Source organism: Bos javanicus, chromosome 6, assembly GCF_032452875.1.
Source record: "Bos javanicus breed banteng chromosome 6, ARS-OSU_banteng_1.0, whole genome shotgun sequence".
NCBI lineage: Eukaryota > Metazoa > Chordata > Mammalia > Artiodactyla > Bovidae > Bos > Bos javanicus.
The window spans coordinates 91,197,625-91,211,755 of NC_083873.1; the positions used below are offsets into that span (position 1 = coordinate 91,197,625).

At 39.4% G+C, this 14,131-nt stretch overlaps 1 protein-coding gene across 7 annotated transcripts in view; it reads left to right on the forward strand.

The window, feature by feature from the left end:
* The window catches only part of ART3 (ADP-ribosyltransferase 3 (inactive)), a 142,619-nt gene that overhangs the window by 45,029 nt on the left and 83,459 nt on the right, over nt 1-14,131 (forward strand). The window contains exon 1 of one of the 7 annotated variants that reach the window (XM_061420546.1): nt 6,463-6,593. The exons of the other annotated variants lie outside the window; for them this stretch is intronic. The gene's annotated coding sequence lies outside the window, so the exon portion shown is untranslated. Of the gene's footprint in view, nt 1-6,462; nt 6,594-14,131 lie in introns of those variants that run through there. 7 annotated transcript variants of the gene reach the window in all.

Genomic DNA, 14,131 nt, shown 5'->3' on the forward strand with positions numbered 1-14,131 from the left:
TCAGATGCTTAGTAGCCACATGTGTTTCAGTTCAGTTCAGTTGCTCAGTCGTGTCCGAGTCTTTGTGACCCCATGAATCGCAGCACGCCAGGCCTCCCTGTCCATCACCAACTCCTGGAGTTCACTCAAACTCATGTCCATCGAGTCGGTGATGCCATCCAGTTCTCTCATCCTCTGTCGTCCCCTTCTCCTCCTGCCCCCAATCCCTTCCAGCATCAGAATCTTTTCCAATGAGTCAACTCTTCGCATGAGGTGGCCAAAGTACTGGAGTTTCAGCTTCAGCATCAATTCCTTTCAAAGAACACCTAGGACTGATCTCCTTTAGAATGGACACGTTGGATCTCCTTGCAGTCCAACGAACTCTCAAGAATCTTCTCCAACACCACAGTTCAAAAGCATCAATTCTTCGGCGCTCAGCTTTCTTCACAGAAACTCTCACATCCATACATGACCACTGGTAAAACCCTAGCCTTGACTAGACGAACCTTTGTTGACAAAGCAATTTCTCTGCTTTTGAATGTGCTAGCTAGGTTGGTCATAACTTTCCTTCCAAGGAGTAGCGTCTTTTAATTTCATGGCTGCAATCACCATCTCCAGTGATCTGGGAGCCCCAAAAAATAAAAGTCTGACACTGTTTCCACTGTTTCCCCATCTATTTCCCATGAAGTGATGGGACCAGATGCCATGATCTTAGTTTTCTGAATGTTGAGCTTGAAGCCAACTTTTTCACTCTCCTCTTTCACTTTCATCAAGAGGCTTTTTAGTTCCTCTTCACTTTCTGCCATAAGGGTGGTGTCATCTGCATATCTGAGGTTATTGATATTTCTCCCGGCAATCTTGATTCCAGCTTGTGCTTCTTCCAGCCCAGGGTTTCTCATGATGTACTCTCATATAAGTTAAATAAGCAGGGTGACAATATACAGCCTTTACATTCTCGTTTTCCTATTTGGAACCAGTCTGTTTTTTCATGTCCGGTTCTAACTGTTGCTTCCTGACCTGCATACAGGTTTCTCAAGAGGCAGGTCAGGTGGTCTGGTATTCCCATCTCTTTCAGAATTTTCCACAATTTATTGTGATCCACATAGTCAAAGGCTTTGGCATAGTCAAGAAAGCAGAAATAGATGTTTTTCTGGAACTCTCTTGCTTTTTCCTTGATCCAGCAGATGTTGGCAATTTGATCTCTGGTTCCTCTGCCTTTTCTAAAACCAGCTTGAACATCTGGAAGTTCACGGTTCACATATTGCTGAAGCCTGGCTTGGAGAATTTTGAGCATTACTTTACTAGCGTGTGAGATGAGTGCAATTGTGTGGTAATTTGAGCATTCTTTGGCATTGCCTTTCTTTGGGATTGGAATGAAAACTGACCTTTTCCAGTCCTGTGGCCACTGGTGAGTTTTCCAAATTTGCTGGCATATTGAGTGCAGCACTTTCACAGCATCATCTTTCAGGATTTGAAATAGCTCAACTGGAATTCCATCACCTCCACTAGCTTTGTTCGTAGTGATGCTTTCTAAGGCCCACTTGACTTCACATTCCAGGATGTCTGGCTCTAGGTAAGTGATCACACCATCGTGATTATCTAGATCATGAAGATCTTTTTTGTACAGTTCTTCTGTGTATTCTTGCCGCCACCTCTTAATATCTTCTGCTTCTGTGGGTCCATTCCATTTCTGTCCTTTATTGAGTCTATCTTTGCATGAAATGTTCCCTTGGTATCTCTAATTTTCTTGAAGAGATCTCCAGTCTTTTCCATTCTATTGTTTTGCTCTATTTCTTTGCATTGATCGCTGAGAAAGGCTTTCTTATCTCTCCTTGCTATTCTTCAGAACTCTGCATTCAAATGGGAATATCTTTCCTTTTCTCCTTTGCTTTATGCTTCTCTTCATTTCATAGCTATTTGTAAGGCCTCCTCAGACAGCCATTTTGCTTTTTCACATTTCTTTTCCATGGGGATGGTCTTGATCCCTGTCTCCTGTACAGTGTCACGAACCTCCGTCCATAGTTCATCAGGCACTCTATCAGATCTAGTCCCTTAAATCTATTTCTCACTTCCACTGTATAATCATAAGGGATTTGATTTAGGTCATACCTGAATGGTCTAGTGGTTTTCCCTACTTTCTTCAATTTAAGTCTGAATTTGGCAACAAGGAGTTCATGATCTGAGCCACAGTCAGCTCCCAGTCTTGTTTTTGCTGACTGTATAGAGCTTCTCCATCTTTGGCTGCAAAGAATATAATCAGTCTGATTTCGGTGTTGACCACCTGGTGATGTCTATGTGTAGAGTCTTCTCTTGTGTTGTTGGAAGAGGGTGTTTGCTATGACCAGTGGGTTCTCTTGGCAAAACTCTATTAGTCTTTGCCCTGCTTCATTCCGTATTCCAAGGCCAAATTTGCCTGTTACTCCAGGTGTTTCTTGACTTCCTACTTTTGCATTCCAGTCCCCTATAATGAAAAGGTCACCTTTTTTGGGTGTTAGTTCTAAAAGGTCTTGTAGGTCTTCATGGAACCATTCAACTTCAGCTTCTTCAGTGTTACTGGTTGGGGCATAGACTTGGATTACTGTGATATTGAATGGTTTGCCTTAGAAAAGAACAGAGATCATTCTGTCGTTTTTGAGATTGCATCCAAGTACTGCATTTTGGACTCTCTTGTTGACCATGATGGCTACTCCATTATTTCTAACGGATTCCTGCCTGCAGTAGTAGATACAATGGTCATCTTGAGTTAAATTCACCCATTGCAGTCCATTTTAGTTTGCTGATTCCTAGAATGTCAACGTTCACTCTTGCCATCTCTTGTTTGACCACTTCCAATTTGTCTTGATTCATGGACCTAACATTCCAGGTTCCTATGCAATATTGCTCTTTACAGCATCGGACCTTGCTTCTATCACCAGTCACATCCACAACTGGGTGTTGTTTTTGCTTTGGCTCCATCCGTTCATTCTTTCTGGAGTTATTTCTCCATTGATCTCCAGTAACATATTGGACACCTACCGACCAGGGTGTCCTCTTTCAGTATCCTATCATTTTGCCTTTCATACTGTTCATGGGGTTCTCATGGCAAGAATACTGAAGTGGTTTGCCATTCCCTTCTCCAGTGGACCACATTCTGACAGACCTCTCTACCATGACCCATCTGTCTTGGGTGGCTCCACATGGCATGGCTTAGTTTCATTGAGTTAGACCAGGCTGTGGTCCATGTGATCATATTGGCTAGTTTTCTGTGACTATGGTTTCCGTGTGTCTGCCCTCTGATGTCCTCTTGCAACACCTACTGTCTTACTTGGGTTTCTCTTACCTTGGACGTGGGATATCTCTTCATGGCTGCTCCAGCAAAGCGCAGCCGCTGCTCCTTACCTTGGACGAGGGATATCTCCTCACAGCCGCCCCTCCTGACCTTGAATGTGGACAGTACTTGTCTAGTTATTCATTTAGCATATTATACTACCTTGATATTATATTTTAAATAAAGATGGGGATAGAGCTAAGAAGAGATACTATGCTTTTTAAAATTTTTTTAGTTTGTTTTAGAAACTTCTCTAAATCTTCCTGGTCCTTTTGTTCTTTCTCTCTTCACTAAGTGGTTATATCTCATTGTGTCTTCTCTTTGATTAAGCAAGACAAAGATTACACTTCATTCTCTCTGTTTGTAGTAGTGTTTGCCATTTTGTTGTTGTTGTGGTTTCTGGAATTGAACTATTTTAAGTTCATCCATTCAAACAAGTTTCCATTTGAATTTGAAGGAGAATCCCTGAATGTAGTTCTTACGATTAATTTCCAAAAAACTTTGCAGCATAACAGTTCTATAATCTGTGATTCATATGAAGTTTTAATTATGATTATCAATTATGCAATTAATATAGAGTTTTAAAGTGTTTTCAAATGGGGAGAGATTAGTGCAAGGCAGTTAAAAATAATTCCCAACTCAGCATTCATTAAGTCTTTGAATAACATATTGTTTGCAGAAAAAATTAAGACTGTTTTGCTAGTTAAATTAATGAAAAGTGGGTTAGAAATAGAACAGTTCTCATTTATTATAAAGCAGTATAATGTAACAGAGGGCTTCCCAGGTGGTGCTAGTGGTAAAGGACCCACCTGCCAATGCAGGTTAGACTCAGGTTCCATCCCTGGATCAAAAAGATCCCTGGAGAATGCCACAGCAACCCACTCCAGTATTCTTGCCTGAGAATCCCACTCACAGTGGAGCCTGTGCAGTCCATAGGGTCGCACAGAGTCAGACATGACTGAAATGACTTACCATGCATGCATTATGTAACAGAATCCTGTTGTTTTGAGTTTATAGAAAGATGACTCACTCCTAGGGTAGAGGTTGCCACACATGTGATAGGCACCTAAAATAATGTGAATAGGTTGAACAGATTGATGTAGAGTCCTTAACTCTTAAAAGTACAGTAGTACAAAACCTGATGCTCTTTCATAGAGGGATTAAGGGGAATGGATGATGGACAGGGAGGCCTGGCGTGCTGTGATTCATGGGGTTGCAAAGAGTCGGACACGACTGAGCGACTGAACTGAACTGAACTGAACTGAAGGCATTTAGGGAGCTGCCAGTGGATTTTTTCAGAAACCCTTAATGGAATTCTACTTCTGTGATTTTCCTTTAACATTAATAAATACCTTTTCCAGAAATCAGAAGATCCTGCTGGCTATATTCAAGGCAGCTATTAGGCACTGGGCAAGACTGTATTTTTTCCAAATTAAATTTTGGGAAAAATGGTATAGACAATAAAAAAATCATTATGGCATTAAGGAGTAGTGTATATTTTATTGCTATTTGAAAGCATTCCACAGAAATAATGAATTTTGAAAAGGATTTTTCTGAGCTTATACTTAGTCTCCTTCTGGGACTTTGACATAAGACATTTTCAAAATGTAGTGTAATGTAATCTGGTATTTGTGAGTGAGATGTACAAGAACTCACATTTCATAAGGATGATTTCATCTGTGATATGCACTGCCCCAAACATTGCAGTCTCAAATACACGCACAAAAGAAGGGCCAGTTTTCAGTGGCCTCCATCTCCATACTGACCCAGCTGACCCACCACTAGCCATCTACTTTTCCTCTCCTTTTCAGAATGATAGAAGGAATCAGAACCTGATGCACCTTGTGTGAAAGATGACTGAATTCTACCAAATTTCTGATGTTAAAGGAGAGACAGTTATTGGTACTCTAAAAGATGAGCACAAAAAGAAAAAAAAAAGAGCTTTTAGCTTTCAGGGATTGAAGATTTCAAAGTTACTGTCAGTTCAGTTTATTTTGCTTTTTATCTGTGTCTATTTGTGCTGGTCAGACACAGGCTACCTGTATCTTGTTCCTGGAGTTGGATGGCTTCCCATTATCTTAATTAGATTTATTGCAAAGGAAAGGGTTTCCTGGAACAGCTAAGCTGCAGGTGATTTATTAAACTGTAACTCTTTCATTTTCTTGGAAATAAGTTAAGATTTCAATCTACCATTCTTCTGAAAAGGAAATTTAATGTTTTACCTTTGAGGAAGGAAGAGTTATGAAATAACAACCATTATTCACTTTTTTCAACCTGTTTGTTTTATGTAGAACCAAATTTACTTGCCTTGAAATGTTACTTTTTGCCAAGTTGATTTTATTAAAGTATAGTTACTGCTACTGCTACTGCTAAGTCACTTCAGTCGTGTCCGACTCTGTGTGACCCCATAGATGGCAGCCCACCAGGCTCCCCGTCCCTGGGATTCTCCAGGCAAGAACACTGGAGTGGGTTGCCATTTCCTTCTCCAATGCATGAAAGTGAAAAGTGAAAGTGAAGTTGCTCAGTCATGTCCGACCCTCAGCGACCCCATGGATTGCAGCCTACCAGGCTCCTTCATCCATGGGATTTTCCAGGCAGGAGTACTGGAGTGGGGTGCCATTGCCTTCTCCAAAGTTTAGTTAAGTGTCAGATAATTCAGAAGAAAACAAAGAACATGGGTTTGAAAGTGAATTGCTTTCCTTTAGTATTTTAGGTATGATTTTAAGACCTCATATGTTGAAATTTAGAAGACAGAGAAATTCTGTTATCTCACTGAACAGATTATCAACCCTCTTTTCCATGTCCTCTGTACTCCTCACAGAATGTTTGCTGCTATTTGAGCCAGGACCAGTGGGTTGTATAAAGCAGCTTCAGCATCACCATAAACTTTAAAGAAATCATTTTTCTCACAACAAAGGCATCTCTATTCATGGCCTTAAATTGGCCGCCTGGAAAATGACTGCAATCTACAACTGCCAGGTCAATGTGGACGTTCATGTTAATTTTCCAAGTTGGAAAACAACATGCTTATTGTTAGGGGATAGAAACATGTGAGAGATTAGCGATGAGCAACTTTACAAACAACTAACTGAAAGAAGCTTGATTCAATAAGAGGAAGAAAAATTGTGCAGTAGTCTCCCTTATTATCATTAGTTCAGGTTTTCTGCTACTCAGAAAAGCTGAAGGAGAGGAAAGAACAGATCTGGCAGATATTATTTCAGAGCTAGTTGGAAAGAGTGTGCACGAAAAGATCTTGCCTGGAGAAATGAGTCCTGCATGTGAATGTTAGAGGAGCTATGTATGTAAGGTATGAAGTTGCACTGGATTTGTTTGTGTTGTTTAGAAATAGGATATCTAAAATGGTGATTTGTAAGAAGTATTTCAGTACACATGGCTTGCCAATTTAAACTTTAAATGTAATGTTTTAAATAGGAGATAAAATGAGGAATGTGAAAAAAGAATTGGAAGGACCTTTTTTAGTGCAGATATTTTATTTCTTATATTATCTTGATACTTAGAATAAATGAATGTCTTGGAGTCAAAACAAGAACAACACTTAAAAATATTTAGATAGGCTGTGTATTGTCTTTATTTTATAGATTATGCTGAATGCTATTTCCCTTTTTAATAAAAAGCCAACAAAAGTAATCTAGCTTACTTTCCATGCTTCTTGCTTCTGTAGTCTTTTAATATGTGGGTAGGTGAGCAGTAAGAGGTGTGGTGAGGGAAACAGCTCGCTCCTCAGCTCTGGCCTCCTCCCTCTCAACCTCGCACCCGTGCCAGCTGGAGGTAGCGGGGCGGTGATGGAGACCGTGTAATTGTTGTCACTTGTCGGGTGCCTGCCACGTGCCAGGTGTCGCACCTAGTGTCTCACTAGTCCTTGCAGTAATTCTGTAAGAGCACCAGTGTCTTCTTTTTAAAGGTAGTTTAGAAGAGTTACATCCCACAAATTATGTAACTCTTCCTAGTCATTTAACACATTTAATAAGTACTAGAGTCAAGGGACAGCAGCAGTGAAAAAGCCTACTCGAATTCTTTCTTCTGTGATGAAACAGGGAAGTGAAAGGCAACCTCTGAGGTTTGACTGTGTAACTCCAGATCCAGACCTCCCTAGACAATAGAAAGTTCAAGAGTATTGGAGTAGAGGACTAAGTATGGAACAATTCAGGATATAAATAGAATCTGAGGTTTCTGGTGAGAGAAATCAGGAAACCTTGAGAAAGTCTAGAACCCCATTTAATTTATATTTCATTGAATACCAGGAGAATGATTATTGTGACTTCTTAAAACTTAACCTTTGTTAGTAATGTTTTTACTCTTATTTTCCCATCATGACTAGTAGTAGTAACCATTAGAAAACTTGGCTTATTCCAAGAAAAGAGAAAAAGGGAAGAAGCCTGTATTCTTTTTTTAATTAATTAATTATTTTTAATTGGAGACTAATTGCTTTACAGTATTGTGGTGGCTTTTGCCATACATTGACATGAATCAACCACGGGTGTACATGTGTCCCCTATCCCAAACCCCACTCCCCCCCTCCCTCCCCATCCCGTCCCTCTGGGCTGTCCCAGTGCATCAGCTTTGAGTGCCCTGTTTCATGCATCAAACTTGGACTGGTGATCTGTTTCACATATGGTAATATACATGTTTCAGTGCTGTTCTCTCAAATCATGCCACCCTCACCTTCTCCCACGGAGTCCAAAAGTCTGTTCTTTATATCTGTGTCTCTTTTGCTGTCTCACATATAGGGCTGTTGTTACAATCTTTCTAAATTCCATATATATATGAGTTAATATACTGTATTGGTGTTTTTCTTTCTGGCTTACTTCACTCTCTATAATAGGCTCCAGTTTCATCCACCTCAATAGAACTGATTCAAATGTGTTTTTATTAATAGCTGGGTAATATTCCATTATGTATAAATACCACAACTTTCTTATCCATTCGTCTGCCAATAGGCATCTAGGTTGCTTCCATTTCATAGCTATTGTTAACAGTGCTGTGATGAACACTGGGGTACACGTGTCTCTTTCAGTTCTGATTTCCTCAGTGTGTATGCCCAGCAGTGGGATTGCTGGGTCGTGTGGCAGTTCTATTTTCAGTTTTTTAAGGAATCTCCACACTGTTCTCCATAGTGGCTGTACTAGTTTGCATTCCTACCAACAGGGTAAGAGGATTCCCTTTTCTCCACACCCTCTCCAGCATTTATTGTTTATAGACTTTTTGATAGCAGCCATTCTGACAGTTGTGAAATGGTACCTCATTGTGGTTTTGCTTTGCATTTGTCTGATAATGAGTGATGTTGAGATTTTTTTCATGTTTGTTATCCATCTGTATGTCTTCTTTGGAGAAATGTCTGTTTAGTTCTTTGGCCCGTATTTGATTGGGTCACTTATTTTTCTGGTATTGAGCTGCATGAACTGTTTGTATATTTTTGAGACTAATTCTTTGTCAGTTGCTTCATTTGCTATTATTTTCTCCCACCCTGAAGGCTGTCTTTTCACCTTGCTTATAGTTTCCTTTGTTATGCAAAAGCTTTTAAGTTTAATTAGGTCCCATTTGTTTATTTTTGCTTTTATTTCCATTACTCTGGGAGGTGGATCATAGAGGATCGTGCTGTGATTTATGTCAGAGAGTGTTTTGCCTATGTTTTCCTCTAGGAGTTTTATAGTTTCTGGTCTTACATTTAGGGCTTTAATCCATTTTAAGTTTATTTATGTATATGGTGTTAGAAAGTATTCTAGTTTCATTCTTTAATAGGTGGTTGATGAGTTTTCCCAGCACCACTTGTTAAAGAGAGTGTCTTTTCTCCATTATATATTTTGCCTCCTTTGTCAAAGATAAGGTGTCCATGGAGAAGGCAATGGCAACCCACCCCAGTACTCTTGCCTGGAAAATCCCATGGATGGAGGAGCCTGGTGCACTGCAGTCCATGGGGTCGCGAAGAGTCAGACACAACTGAGTGACTTCACTTTCACTTTTCACTTTCATGCATTGGAGAAGGAAATGGCAACCCACTCCAGTGTTCTTGCCTGGAGAATCCCAGGGACGGGAGCCTGGTGGGCTGCCGTCTATGGGGTCGCACAGAGTCGGACCTCTGGGCTTTCTGTTTTGTTCCATTGATCTATATTTCTGTCTTTGTGCCAGTACCATACTGTGTTGATGACTATAGCTTTGTAGTAGAGCCTGAAGTCAGACAGGTTGATTCCTCCAGTTCCATTCTTCTTTCTCAAGATTGCTTTGGCTATTCGAAGTTTTTTGTATTTCCATAAAAATTGTGAAATTATTTGTTCTAGTTCTGTGAAAAATACCATTGGTAGCTTGATAGGGATTGCACTGAATCTATAGATTGCTTTGGGTAGTATACTCATTTTCACTAAGTTGATTCTTCTGATCCATGAACATGGTATATTTCTCCATCTATTTGTGTCATCTTTTATTTCTTTCACCAGTGTTTTATAGTTTTCTATATATAGGTCTTTTGTTTCTTTAGGTAGATTTATTCCTAATTATTTTATTCTTTTCGTTGCAATGATGAATGGGATTGTTTCCTTCATTTCTCTTTATATTTTCTCATTGTTGGTGTACAGGAAGGCAAGGGATTCCTCTGTATTAATTTTATAGCCTGAAAGTTTAAGTATTCACTGATTAGCTCTAGTAATTTTCTGGTGGTGTCTTTAGGGTTTTCTATATAGAGGATCATATCATCTGCAAACAGTGATAGTTTTACTTCTTTTCAAATCTGGATTCCTTTTATTTCTTTTTCTTCTCTGATTGCTCTGGCTAAAACTTCCAAAACTTTGTTGAATAGTAGTGGTGAGAGTGGGCATCCTTGTCTTGTTCCTGACTTTAGGGGAAATGCTTTCAATTTTTCACCATTGAGGATAATGTTTGCTGTGGGTTTATCATTTATAGCTTTTATTATGTTGAGGTATGTTCCTTCTATGCCTACTTTCTGGAGAGTTTTTATCATAAATGGATGTTGAATTTTGTCAAAGGCTTTCTCTGCATCTATTGAGATAATCGTATGGTTTTATCCTTCAATTTGTTGATGTGGTATATCACATTGATTGATTTGCGAATATTGAAGAATCCTTGCATCCCTGGGATAAAGCCCACTTGGTCATAATGTATGATCTTTTTAATATGTTGTTGGATTCTGTTTACTAGAATTTTGTTGAGGATTTTTGCATCTGTGTTCATCAGTGATATTGGCCTGTAATTTTCTTTTTTTGTGGCATCTTTGTCTGGTTTTGGTATTAGGGTGATCGTGGGCTCATAGAATGAGTTTGGCAGTTTACTTTCCTTTGCAATTTTCTGGAAGAGTTTGAATAGAATAGGTGTTAGCTTCTCTAAATTTTTGGTAGAATTCAGCCGTGAAGCCATCTGGTCCTGGGCTTTTGTTTGTTGGAAGATTTTTGATTATAGTTTCAATTTCTGTACTTGTGATGGGTCTGTTAAGATTTTCTGTTGCTTCCTGGTTCAGTTTTGTAAGGTTATGCTCTTCTAAGAATTCATTCATTTCTTCCAACTTGTCCATTTTATTGGCATATAGTTGCTTATAGTGGAGAAGGCAATGGCACCCCACTCCAGTTCTCTTGCCTGGAAAATCCCATGGACAGAGGAGCCTGGAAGGCTGCAGTCCATGGGGTCGCTAAGAGTCAGACATGACTGAGCGACTTCACTTTCACTTTTCAGTTTCATGCATTGGAGAAGGAAATGGCAACCCACTCCAGTGTTCTTGCCAGAAGAATCCCAGGGACAGAGGAGCCTGGTGGGCTGCCATCTATGGGGTCACACAAAGTCAGACACGACTGAAGTGACTTAGCAGCAGTTGCTGATAGTAGTCTCTTATGATCCTTTGTATTTCTGTATTGTCTGTTTTGATTTCTCCATTTTCATTTCTAATTTTGTTGGATTTTTTTCCCCATTTTTTCTTGATGAGTCTGGCTAATGGTTTGTTTCTTTTATTTATCTTCTCAAAGAACCAGCTTTTAGTTTTGTTGATATATGCTATGGTCTCCTTTGTTTCTTTTTCATTTATTTCTGCCTAATTTTTATGATTTTTTTCTTTCTACTAACCCTGGGGTTCTTCATTTCTTCTTTTTCTAGTTGCTTTAGGTGTAAAGTTAGGTTATTTATTTGATTTTTCTCTTGTTTCTTGAGGTAAGCTTGTAATGCTGTAAACCTTCCTGTTAGCATTGCTTTTTAGTGAATCCCATAGGTTTTGGGTTGTCATGTTTTCATTTTCATTTGTTTCTAGGCATATTTTGATTTCCTTTTTGATTTCTTCCATGCTTTGTTGGTTATTCAGAAGCGTGTTATTTAGCCTCCATATATTTGTATTTTTAATAGTTTTTTTCCTATAGTTGACATCTAATCTTACCGCATTGTGATCAGAAAAGATGCTTGAAATTATTTCAGTTTTTTTTAATTTACTAAGGCTAGATTTATGGCCCAGGATGTGATCTATCCTGGAAAATGTTCTGTGTGCACTTGTGAAATTCATTGTTTTGGGGTGAAATGTCCTATGGATATCAGTTAGGTCTAACTGGGCCATTGTATCATTTAAAGTTTGTGTTTCCTTGCTAATTTTCTATTTGATTGATCTATCCATAGGTATGAGTGGGGTATTAAAGTCTCCCACTATTATTGTGTTACTGTTAATTTCCCCTTTCATACTGTTTGCATTTGCCTTACATAGTGAGGTGCTCCTATGTTGGGTGCATATTTATTTATAATTGTTATGTATTCTTCTTGGATTGATCCTTTGATCATTAGGTAGTGTCCTTCTTTGTCTCTTTTCTTGGCCTTTATTTCAAAGTATTTTATCTGAAAAGAGTATTGCTACTGCTTTATTTTGGTCTCCATTTGCATGAAATATCTTTTTCCATCCCTTCACTTTCAGTCTGTATGTGTCCCTTGGTTTGAGGTAGGTCTCTTGTAGACAGCATATATAGGGGTCTTGTTTTTGTATCCATTCAGTCAGTCTTTGTCTTTTGGTTGGGACATTCAACCCATTTACATTTAAGGTAATTATTGATAAGTATGATCCCATCGCCATTTACTTTGTTGTTTTGGGTTCAAGTTTATAAACCTTTTCTGTGTTCCCTGTCTAGAGATGATCCTTTAGCATTTGTTAAAGAGCTGGTTTGGTGGTGCTGAGTTCTCTCAGGTTTTGCTTGTCTGTAAAGCTTTTGATTTCTCCTTCATATTTGAATGAGATCCTTGCTGGGTATAGTAATCTGGGTTGTAGGTTTTTCTGTTTCATCACTTTAAGTATGTCCTGCCATTCCCTTCTGGCCTGAAGAGTTTCTTGAAAGATCAGCTGTTATCCTTATGGGGATCCCCTTGTGTGTTATTTGTTGCTTTTCCCTTTCTGCTTTTCATATTTGCTCTTTGTGTTTGATCTTTGTTAGTTTTATTAATATGTGTCTTGGGGTGTTTCACCTTGGGTTTATCCTGTTTGGGACTCTCTGGGTTTCTTGGACTGGGATGGCTATTTCCTTCCCCCATTTTAAAGAAGTTTTCATCTGTTATCTCCTCAAGTATTTTTTCATGCCCTTTCTTTTTGTCTTCTTCTTCTGGGACCCCTATGATTTGAGTGTTGGGGCATTTAACATTGTCCCAGAGGTCTTTGAGGTTGTCCTCATGTCTTTTAATTCTTTTTTCTTTCTTCCTCTCTGCTTCATTTATTTCCAGCATTCTATCTTCCACCTCACTTATCTTCCTCCCTCGGTTATTCTATTGTTGGCTCCCTCCAGAGTGCTTTTGATCTCAGTTATTGTATTATTTGTTATTGATTGACTTCTTTATTTGTTCTAGGTCCTTGTTAAACATTTCTTGCATCTTCTCAATCCTTGTCTCTAATCTATTTATCTGTAACTCCATTTTGTTTTCAAGATTTTGCATCATCTTTACTATCATTATTCTGAATTCTTTTTCAGGTAGACTCCCTATCTCCTCCTCTTTTGTTTGGTTTGGTGGGCATTTATCATGTTCCTTTACCTGCTGAATATTTCTCTGCCTTTTCATTTTGTTTAGATTGCTCTGTTTGGGGTGCCCTTTCTGTAAGCTGGAAGTTTGTGGTTCCTCCTTATTGTGGAGCCTGCTCTCTGTGGGTGGGGTTGGACCCCCCCACAGGGGGGTCGGTCAAGGTTTCCTGGTTAGGGGAGCTTGCGTTGGTGTTCTGGTGGGTGGAGCTGGATCTCTTCTCTCTGGAGTGCAATGAAGTGTCCAGTAGTGAGTTTTGGGTGTCTTTGGGTCTGGTATGGCTTTGGGCAGCCTGTCTTTTAATGCTCAGGGCTGTGTTCCTGCTTTACTAGAGAATTAGTGTGGTAGGTCTTGCTCTGGAACTTGTTGGCTCTTGGGTGGAGGTTGGTTTCAGGTTGGGTGGAGGATTTTGGATGAGCTCTTGTCTATTAATGTTCCCTGGAGTTCCCAGGAGTTCTCTGGTGTTTTCAAGTTTTGGAGTTATGCTTCCTGCTTCTGAGAAGTCTGTATTCTTTTTTACAATTAGCTGATATGGACAGAAACTCTCGGAGACAATAGTTGATGTCAGTGCACTAGGCAGCCAGCAGTCCCTGTCCCTGGGAATTTGTACCATATGAAGACCTTACAGCCTTCTGGGAAAAACAGGGAAGGATGGAATAGGGCAAGGAAACTATTTTATGACACTGGTACTATTACAGTCCTGCTCTCTTGTTCCCATCCCTCCATTCCACTAACAGTTTTTTTCTAGCCTACATTCTTAACCCTTTCTAGAGTACTAGTTGGTACCTCCCCTCATCCCACGTCCCTTCCGGAATCTCTAAGTCTGAATTTACATATTTGGGAGAATACCAA